The sequence below is a fragment of the Amblyomma mixtum genome, chromosome 2 (assembly GCF_055824585.1).
Source record: "Amblyomma mixtum isolate Tamu chromosome 2, ASM5582458v1, whole genome shotgun sequence".
NCBI classification, from domain to species: domain Eukaryota; kingdom Metazoa; phylum Arthropoda; class Arachnida; order Ixodida; family Ixodidae; genus Amblyomma; species Amblyomma mixtum.
Genome location: NC_143013.1, coordinates 20,941,189 through 20,952,031, shown reverse-complemented (window position 1 = coordinate 20,952,031; position 10,843 = coordinate 20,941,189). Strand labels below are relative to the sequence as shown.

The 10,843-nt window shown below is 48.0% G+C and overlaps 1 pseudogene; it reads left to right on the top strand.

Moving 5' to 3' along the window:
* The first annotated feature begins 1,994 nt into the window (after positions 1–1,994).
* On the top strand, positions 1,995–10,391 carry LOC149358631 (uncharacterized; annotated as a pseudogene).
* Positions 10,392–10,843: the final 452 nt, after the last annotated feature.

Sequence of the window (10,843 nt, the reverse complement as noted above, 5' to 3'; positions counted from 1 at the left end):
ACGATAACATGCATGAATGCAGTTCTGCTTCTTGAGGCGACCGAACTCAAAAGGAATAAAAAAAAATTACGAGTCCAAAAATCTTTTCTAACGCGACGATTCAATGCCACCTTGCGCGACATAGGATACGGTCATGTGTGCGATCGCCAAACTCTTGGAAATTTCACGACAAGGACTTAACTGGGACAACGTCGCGAAGGCTCTCTGCGTGCGCATACTAATTATTGGATGATAATTGCGATGCGTGCTCAGTGGCGTGCACTTGGAATGAAACATCAGATTTAGGCAGTTAGTCAGCAGTAACATCAGTACGCTCAAGTCTCGGCGAAACAAAGACCCTGCTTCTCAACATATGCGCGCTATTGCGAGCGATATGCAAGAGTAACAGAACGCATGCAGATGCGACTCAAGCGAGCGCCGGTGGTTGAACTTAAAATTGAAGGCTTCTTCGATGTGGATGAAAATGGCTTTCGAAAACACAATCTTTTCTCCCTCAGTACCGGATAACAAAATGACTTCTTCACACAGTTAAAGCCTGTTTCACATGCATGCAAGCGAAAACGCTTGCGATTTCTGTCCCCGAAGCAGAAAAACGTGTTTCGAGCGGCCGCGACAGCTACAGGGGCCAATGTGACGATGTTCCGAGAAGTACGAAAGTTTTCGCGGCGTCGCGCCACTCATTCGCTTGAAACATCCTTAACCTTTCCGGTGTTAACACCGGCAAGAACAGTGCTTCTAAATTGAAAACCTGCAGTACTCGCTGAGTGAAGAACTACGGCGCTTACTTCCATCCGTGCTTTCTAGAAGAGGCGAGCCGTGATCGCGTCAAGGCCTGAGTTTCACTTCTACATCGGCCACAGCCACGCGACCACCCTCAGCGGCATATGACTGTATCTGTCACTTTCTTTCACCAGTGCTTCTGCGATTTGGGCAACAAATCTCACGGAGTAAATATAGGTCGTTACGGGTTCTTCGCGTGAGCACTAAAAGCACTTTCTACGCTAATAAAATTCTCGATTGTTGCAAGACTCGCGTATTCAGCAATGCCAATTACAGAACTAACCAGATGCCATCGCACTTACCGCTCTTGCTGCTGAGGTTGAAGCTTTGGGGAAGGCTTAGTTCACGCAAACCGATCGTGTTCACACATTGAAGATATCACGCCAACAACACCGCACTTCGAAGACAAGCCGGCACTGGCACGTTGGCAAGAGTTCTTTCTTCCGCCGCAGAACAGAATATCCACCGTGAATGGCGACGGTCAGGCGAACAGCTCACACGAACACGACGTTGTCAGGCACCGGTGGTAGCTGGAGCTTCAGAATTTTTCAAGCCATAACTTGACAGAAATGACAAACAGGGGCTGGGGTCACATTACGACGAGATGCATAAAGGGCGCATTAGTCCAATAATTAATGCCAGTTTCGAACTACGTCACAAGTAATTAACGAAATGACATCCGAACACCGCTGTAACGGCGAACCGCCGCCTTGTCTCGGCCAGGTAGGCTTAGGCCTAGTCTCGCTAATTCTCGTCCGCCGGGCGGGAACAAGCGGGAGGCCTGATAGCAGAGTTGATAGCGCGTGCTGCAGCTGAGGCCGCAGCGACTCATATGTTTTTGTGTTTTTTAGTTTTCAGACTGCACTGTTTTATCTCGGTTCGAAGCTCACGTTCAGTCGCGCTCGACTGCTTTGCTTTTTAGCAGACGGGAGCATACCAGTGCCACGTAACCTTTCCACCGCGATTGGAAAGACGGCAACAGAGCATGCTTGGCTGTCGCCGAAACTGCTAGTCCGCTTGACTGGGGATTCCGTAGCGTTACCATACTATCACGAGAACAGTGGCAGGAAGGTTGAAAAATATCCATTTCGACCTTTGGCAGACCTCTAGCGGTCGAACTACTATTTTCTAGAGTGAAGATCACTTTCCTTAAACAGTGCAACGAAGGTTAGGGGCCAGCTATGCGCATATATTTTTCCGCTCTTCTTGCGGAAATGAATTGCGGAAGAGCATTTGAATATGTTTACCCCCCCCCCCCCAAAAAAAAAAAAAAGAGAAAGAACATTACTGCCAGCAGCACCAAACCTTGAGTAAAGCGTGTGTAGACACGTGCGTGGAGGCCGCACTTTTTTTTCGGGATTTTGACGGGGTGCTGTTCTTGCAAGATCCCCGCAGGGAGGCGTCTGCAGCATGCAGACGTTGGTGAGTGGCGACACCACGGGGTTAACCAGAGCATCCGCAGGGACATCCCCGCGGGGGGATGATGGTGAACAATGCGTCACCACGGACCCGAGCATCCGCGCTTAGCCGTGCGTGGCATCGCCGTGTCCGGGGAAAAGGGGATCCTGGTGGTTGAGCCGATGCCGAGCGTTTGGACCCTTAAGGCCCCTCGGCGGAGGCAACACACCACTTTGGCCCCAGCTTCCTGTAGACGGCACCTCCGGCCTGACCCGACCGGGGGAAATCGGCAGTCGCCTTTTCCTGTCCTCCCCTCTATCTTTGACTTTCCTATTTCCTTCCTTACAACTTTCCTGTATCCTCCTCTCTTCTTAGTTTTTTCCTTTTTTTCCTGGCGGCGAGGGTTAACCTTGTGTGGCCAACTAACCTGAGTTGCGTCATATTGGGTTATAGTTGAGGTGTACAGCTGGCGTGGGCAGGACTTGCTCGCAAGTTCCTGTCCCGTCCCCTCGTTGGGCTCCATGGTGGGTGGCTGGCACCACGGCCGAACAACACAAATTTTTCATGGCTCCCCCCTTTTCTAAACCAGATCGCCCTCATAAAAGAGGGCGGAACGAGGCAACTGCAGAGTTTTTCGAAAAACCGAAACCATTTCCAAAATTTCACGTTCTTCATAGCGAAGAAACTGAAAAAACCGCAAGAACCATGTTCCCATTCTTAGTTGCAAAAAGTCTAACTGAGGCCTTGGGTCCCGGGTACAAACTGTCTAAAATGCCAAGTGGTGACCTGCTCCTTGAACTCAGAGACACTGCCCAATACTCAAAACTTTCCAGCCTAGTGTACATCGGGAAAATCCCTGTATCAGTTACAGCACACCGATCTCTGAACACCGTCCGTGGTGTGATATCCGAAGCAGATTTCATTCACCTCACCGAGGAAGAGATGCTTGAAGGCCTCAAAGAACAGAATGTTATAAGTGTGTATCGTATCAAAATAAGAAAAGACAACAAAGAGATACCTACAAAGCACCTAGTACTGACTTTCAACTCAAGCACACTCCCCGAATCACTAGAAGCTGGCTACCTCAAAATAAATGTCAGACATTACATCCCAAACCCACGCAGGTGCTTCAAATGTTAAAGGTACGGTCATGGGTCTCAAAGCTGCCGTGGCCGCGAAACTTGCGCTAAATGTGCATCAAAAGAACATGCTTCCGACAACTGTGAAGGAGCAGCACCTCGCTGCGCAAACTGTGAAGGCGATCATCCCGCCTATTCGAGGTCATGTCCATCGTGGAAAAATGAAAAAGAAATTGTTACAATCAAAACAAAACAGAATATCACATTTAAGGAAGCGCGACGACTGTTTTACGCAAAGAACAGCTTCAACTTTTCCACAAAAACAAACTTTGCTGATGTGGTGCGCAGGGGCGGCGCACCACACAGCACTCCGGCATCTGCCCAGGCCACTTCCACCGAGCCTATGGCAGGGCCATCCGCGCCCCAGACAGGGACAGCGAACGCTTCTCTGCCATCTCCAAAGCAGGGAGCGCCGGCTCACGGGTCGGCACCCCGCAGGACTTCACCCCGTCGGGGGAGGCCCGACACCAACACATCCGCGGCTTCGCGGTCCTCCAGCACCTCTGGTGAGGTGATGGATACAACTCCCACTCCGCTCGCTTTGCAGCGGCGGACCGGCTCTCTCGAGCGACGAAAAGATAGAACCCCGGTAACGGGCCCAGAACAGTACACTTCTTCCGTTCCATTCCCACCCAAAAAAACAAACATGACATTCGTGGTTCAATGGAACTGTAGAGGAATGTTGAGAAACTACAGTGATATAACACATATTCTAGGATCAGTGATGCCTCTAGCTCTATGTTTCCAGGAGACCAATCTTGGTCCACAACATTCAAATATCTTAAAACATTATACAACTTTTAGGCGTGATCGCGAAAATGCAAATAGACTCTCGGGAGGCGTCGCAATCGTCATCCAAAGCGGCGTCCCGGCTCAAGAAATCAAACTGAAAACAAAACTTGAGGCGGTTGCGGTTAGCGTCATCAGCTACAAAACCATATCAATATGTTCGGTATATCTTCCCCCACACATCACATTAACATGCCAAGATCTAGAAGGCCTGATCGATGAACTGCCGGAGCCATTTCTGGTAGTTGGCGATTTTAACGCTCACTCTCCGTTTTGGGGAAGCGAACGCTGTGACTCTAGAGGCCAAACGATCGAAGATTTTATACTTTCGAATAATGTCTGTCTTTTAAATACGGGAAAAGCCACATATTGCTGCCCAAGCTCAGCAAAAATGAGCTCTCTCGATTTAGCTTTCGCATCACCATTACTTTTTAACGATTTTAAATGGGATGTTTTAAATGACCCCATGGGCAGCGATCACTTACCTACTGTCATCAGCCTCTCATCGTCTACTCCAATCATCCCCACAAGACCACGGCGCTGGAAAATTCACCTCGCCGACTGGTCACTTTTTACAAAAAGTGCCACACTATAAAATGCATTTTGTGACCACCTCAGCACAGATGAAATTAATCAGAAGTTTACTGAATGCATAATATCGGCCGCAACACTCGCTATACCACAAACAACAGGACTTGCACAAAAGAAACACAAAGTGTGGTGGACAAAAGAATGCACATTAGCAAAAAAAACAACAAAACAAAGCCTGGAGCGCTCTGCGTCGATATCCCACTGCAGAGAACTTACTTACCTTTAAGAAGGCAAAAGCCAGAGCGCGGTATGTGCGAAGAAATGCTGAGAAAACCTCTTGGCAGAAATATGTCTCCTCAATAAACAGCTCAACAACATCAAAGAAAATGTGGGAAAAACTTCGTAAATTTACTGGTGACCATACCTCTTTTACACTTCCTCTCTTGACAGCACCCGGGACACAAACATCTTTAGAAGAACAGGCCAACATTTTGGGCGAGCATTTTGCTGAGATCTCAAGCTCATCCAACTACACAAACACATTTCAGAAACACAAAGCAATAGCTGAGAAACAAAGATTCCCATCCGGAGCAGGTATACATGAGGATTACAACCAGCCTCTCACACTACAGGAATTAAATAAGGTATTATCTTCTGGAAAAAAGACAGCACCAGGACCAGACAACGTGCATTACGCTATGCTTGCACATCTGTAAGGAGATAGCGCCACCCAGCGGCGTTCGTGAGGAGAAGAAGACAAAGCACGAGGAGCGCGTGCGGAGGGGAACGCGGGGCAGGTCGAAGAGGATTACGTGGCAGAGAAGAGAAGAGCGCGGTGGGCGACGGACGTGGACGAGTTCTGCTGGCTCCCCGAGTTCCGGGCTTGGGCCTCAGCCGCAGACGTCCGGGCCACCAGACCTGGACATCCATCGTCGAGACCTCAACCACCAGGCCCAGGCGCCACTCTTCTCCGTCCATCCGTCAGCTGCTCCACACAGGCCGCTTCTGGCGCCTACGTGACTTTTCCGGGATACCAGACCTGGGAACCGTGCCGGGAGCCCACGAACGCTGACGCTGCGGTAGCGTTGCATCGACGTTGGAACGCCAAGAGACTCCTCGACTGCCCGACACCCAGCCAGTCCTCCCCGCTCGTTGCTCGAATAAGAGACAAGTAGTGTGACTTTCCTCTTTGACTTTCTTTTCCCTGTATTGTCCGTAAGCATTTTGTTCTGTTCCCCCGTGTGTTTTTCCCGTGTGTCGCTGCTCTGCTCTCTTGTTCCCTTCCTTTTTTCTCGCTCATATTGAAATTGGTTTCCTTTCCGATAAAAGCCGCCTCGTTTATTGTTTGTACTTTTGTGTTTGTTTTAAAATAAGACCTGCAATCTCACAGAGTCCTCACAACATCTCTCCGAGGCTGCTGTAGAGGCACTGTTAAAATTCTTTAATAAAATCTGGATAACTGGACATATACCTGACGAGTGGAAAAAAGCAGTCATAATACCTTTTCTCAAACCCGGAAAACCACCAACAAGTCCTAGCAGTTAGACCAATAGCCCTCACCAGCTGCATTGCTAAATCTTTCGAAAGTGTAATAAACATTAGATTAACCTTCATACTTGAATCTCGGCAACTATTAGATACACACCAGTGTGGGTTTAAGAAAGCATGCTCGACCACAGATCACCTTGTCCGCCTGGAAAACACCATCCGGGAAGCATTCATCCACAAGCAGCACTGTATTGGTGTCTTCTTCGACTTGGAGAAGGCCTACGATACCACGTGGAAGTTCGGCATCCTCCGTGACCTAGCAGAGCTAGGTATCCGCGGCAGGATGTTGAACTGCTTGAATGACTTCCTGGCTAACCGCACATTCCGAGTCCGCCTAGGAGCAACTCTCTCCATGACTTTCACCCAAGAGAACGGCGTACCCCAGGGGTGCATTCTAAGCACGACACTCTTCATAGTAAAAATGAATTCTTTAGCTAAAGAAATACCCAAGTCCATAATGTATTCAGTTTATGTAGATGACCTACAAATAGCATGCACATCCTCCAGCATATCAACCTGTGAGAGACAAATACAAATCACACTAAATAAACTAGGTGCTTGGGCAGACAGAAATGGATTTAAATTTTCTCCTCAAAAAACAGTAGCTGTTCTTTTTTCATTGCGACGAGGCCTACAGGTCGATCCCAATCTATACCTGAATCACACTGCGCTACCAATTAAACAAGAACACAAATTTTTAGGCCTAACTTTCGACAAGAAACTCACATTTCTACCACACATTAACAACCTTAAAAAGAAAGCTTCTCAAGCCCTCAATGTCTTAAAAGTGCTCTCACGTAAGCGGTGGGGGTCCGATAGAGCAAGCCTTTTACAAATATATCGCTCTCTGGTGCGCTCCAAGCTGGACTACGGGTGCATAGTATATGGTTCGGCAAGAGCATCCTACTTAAAAAGATTAGACCCCATTCATAATCTTGGCCTGCGCCTATCATCTGGAGCATACAGAACATCACCAGTAGTTAGCCTTTACGTTGAAACTAATGAAGCCGCTCTTGAGGATCGAAGAATCGCCCTTACATGCACATATGTCCTAAAAGTCCGTTCTCTTCCGAAACATCTCTGCCATCCAATTGTCACCAAGTGCGCATCTAAAAGATTATTCATCAACAAACCACATTCTATCAGGCCATTACTATTGCGCTTTGAAGATAAATGCGAAGAGCTAGCAGTGCTGGATGCCCTACCGAATATTGCACAAAGGAATGAATATTTGCCACCATGGTACAGCCTGCCTTCAGTATGTGACTTCACAATGACACATTTAGACAAAAAGCAAACGCCAAACGAGTACATATTACAGGAATTATTTGCACTTCAAGAAAAGTATGACACCTACATTGAATTTTATACCGATGGCTCAAAAACAGAAAGTCATGTTGGAAGTGCAGTAATCCAAGGAAAAAATAAACAGATAATGCGACTACCAGAATGCGCATCAGTTTTTACTGCTGAGTGTTATGCCATCTTCATAGCTGTAGAAAAAATAGTAAGAGAGAACATCAAAAATAGCATCATTTACACCGATTCCCTCAGTATGCTCAAATCACTGCACTCCAGGAATGCTACTTAACCCATAAAAGGAAACATCATACATAACATAGTTAAAATCACAAAACAAAAGCACAACATAAAATTCTGCTGGGTTCCTAGCCATGTTGGAATTGTAGGTAATGAGAAAGCAGATATATGCGCTGCACAAGCCCGGAATGGCCAAATAAAGCAAGTGAACATACCGCACAGGGATTGCTTGAAATTTATCTACAGTAAACTCAGAAATAAGTGGCAGGTAGCATGGGAAGAGCACGCAAACAACAAATTACATTCTGTTAAGCCCATTTTAGGGGAATGGCAATCGTGTAGGCATCAAGAACGTTTTACCGAAGTCATTTTATGTCGGCTCCGCATTGGACACACCCAACTCACGCACAACTTTCTGCTAACCAAACAAAACAAACCTCTCTGTGACATGTGTGGTGCTGAACTCACAGTGAACCATATTTTAATTTCATGTATAAAGCTAGAACAACTAAGAAAGAAATATTTTACAATATTTTACAGGGAAAGCATCCCATTACACCCCATGTTACTTTTAGGTGATCGAGCACTGGTTGACATCTCATGTATTTTTAGGTTTCTCAAGGAAGCAAGCATTTTAAACAAACTCTAAGTATAGAAAGCTTCACCTTTAACAAAAACTCTAACCTTGTGTTTGGCGCATCATAGCCTCAGTTGCTTTTGCGCCATTAAAATCAATATAACTAACTAACTGTTCTTGCAAGAAAGCGTAATTTTTCTACTCATTTTTAGCGGTTACAGTGTAGGCGAGATTATGCATGTGTATACTGTTTGTGCGGCCACCCTCGTTTTAAAACGATTCAGCGTGGGTCTGGGGGACCCTTTACGGAGAGAGCCCATTGAAATTATGGATTATGTGCGACGTCCAGCAAGAACTGCTTCCAATAAATTTACCAGACTGGTAGATCCCTTTATTGCCGAAGGTCGCGTCACCTCAAGTTGTTCTCACTTAGAATTAAAGCGAAGGCATATGCGTATAGTGGTGGGATTTGTCGTTGGGCCATAATCACGGTTTGGCTGACGGTTCGAATCGGTGCTTCGCTCGTGGGACCCACGGCCGTAGGTGAGAGGAGGCTCTCATCTGGCCCTGTTTTCCGCTCGCTGATGAAGGAACTCAGGAAATATGGCATCTTCACCATATTATGAAGAGTGCGTTGTTTGTTGCTCCATGCGGAATGTGCTTGACGAGGAAAATCATACACAATGTCAGCGCTGTATGCCTGCTTTCTTTCAGTTGCCCGGGTGCCATTTTGGGGGGAACAGCATTTACACGCACGGCCCAAACGCGGCTGTATACCGTATTCTGCGCAATAGTCACGAAGCTGTAAACTTATAATCATCGTCTCTTGTTATCGGCGCTGTTCTGCATGCAGAGGCGGCAATACTGCGTGTGCACTCTGAGCGCATTCCCGCTTTCCACAACGTTCGTTGGGCAGATAGGTCCTGTATTCGCAAATATCTCATTAGCGTGAATTACGCGCCCCGAGATTCTAAGTAAGCAGCCTCTAAATGCAAAAACTACATTAGGAGAGAGACGGAGAAGAAAACTCGCACGATGGTATATTTTACGATATGTTGAGGTAGAGAATACGAGAGTGACTTCATATATCTGTATTGCTCCAGTGCGCTCTTTTATGTTTATTACGCATACTCCCTGTTCGACTAGCGGTCCTGTCCAGTCCGCCGCTATATAGGCGCTCGGCGTCACCGGTGACCTTCTCCGCAGGCGGCGCGTTTAGCCAACACCCTCTGAAGAATTTTGACAAGAGGGTGTTGGTTTAGCAGCAGGACCGTGCTACATTCATCCCCTCTCGCCTTCTACGGTAACCATCCTTCTCCCCCTTCTTCCGGAGTAACTGCCTTCCAGGCGGTTCCCGTGGCAACCAGTCTCCGCTTGTGCCTTACGCCCACGCTTTTCCTTCCAAGGTTCTCATTCATCTTCGCGGCAAAAATGGCACGAGAGTTCCCAACTACGTTAACGGAGTGTGGCCACTGTTTATTCGATATGTGAAAATAAGGAGTTTCGCACTCATTGGTTTCAGCGGGCTGCCGGCAGTAACTGATTGTATTGCGTGCAGTGCACATGGGCATGCACCAGAGTAAGTTGGAAAGGATTACTGCGGGAAGCTAAGATATGAAAAGTTCACGACAACTGACGCAAACCACAGAAAAGGAGCCTGAAAGAAATCGAGTGCAGCGCATGGACGGCTGACATTTGCTAAGTGGGCTTGAACCCTGGTTCGTTTTTTTCGCTGGCGAAGCACGCGTGGAATATTCTCGATCTTCTAGTTTCTTCAGGCATAGTCGGCACTAGCACGAGGTCGAAGCCACGGCTTATCTTTGAGCGCCCGGAACAGATTCGCCACTCGCACCGCGCGCGCCCGCTTGGAAGCGCGGCCCGAAGGTCAGTCTCCACTGTGTACCAATGCAAGCGCCCCCGCACAAGCGCTGCGAACGAAGTAATAACGCGAACGCCGCACTTACTGTCGTCCAGCCAGCGCGACTCAGACTTCCTCGCCCGCCCAAGAGCGCGGAAGTCTTTCACCCTCACGCTCCATACCCAGGTGCCAAGTGCGCGTGGGAGACGGGCGCCACCATCGGCTCAAGTAGCCGCTTCGCGGTGATGGGCTGCATATTTTTGAGAAATACTGTATGTATGTTGTCCATGAAGACGTTTATGAAGAACTCTTCGGCCGGAAGGGACGCCACTGCTTTGCGACATTCCCTGCGAAACGGTGGTGGGCTGAAGCCTCGGGGTGAGAAATCGCCACCTTCCAGAAGCGCCACCCACCCACCCAACGGCGTGGGCCTGGGCGAAAAAGTGGTGCCGACGAGGACACCAACGACGAAGCCGGATTTTCTACAAAACGGGAGCGTTAGCGTTAAAAGTAAATGGAGCTCACCAACATCCGCCGGTGGGTGAGCGGTCAGAAAAACCTTCACCCACCAGAAGCTCACGCAGAAGCGGAACGAAAACGGAGGCGAAGTCAAGTTCAAAGACGCAATGTGAAGGCGGCAATGTAAAAATGAAATGTACAAACAATACTGCGAACACCCATTTT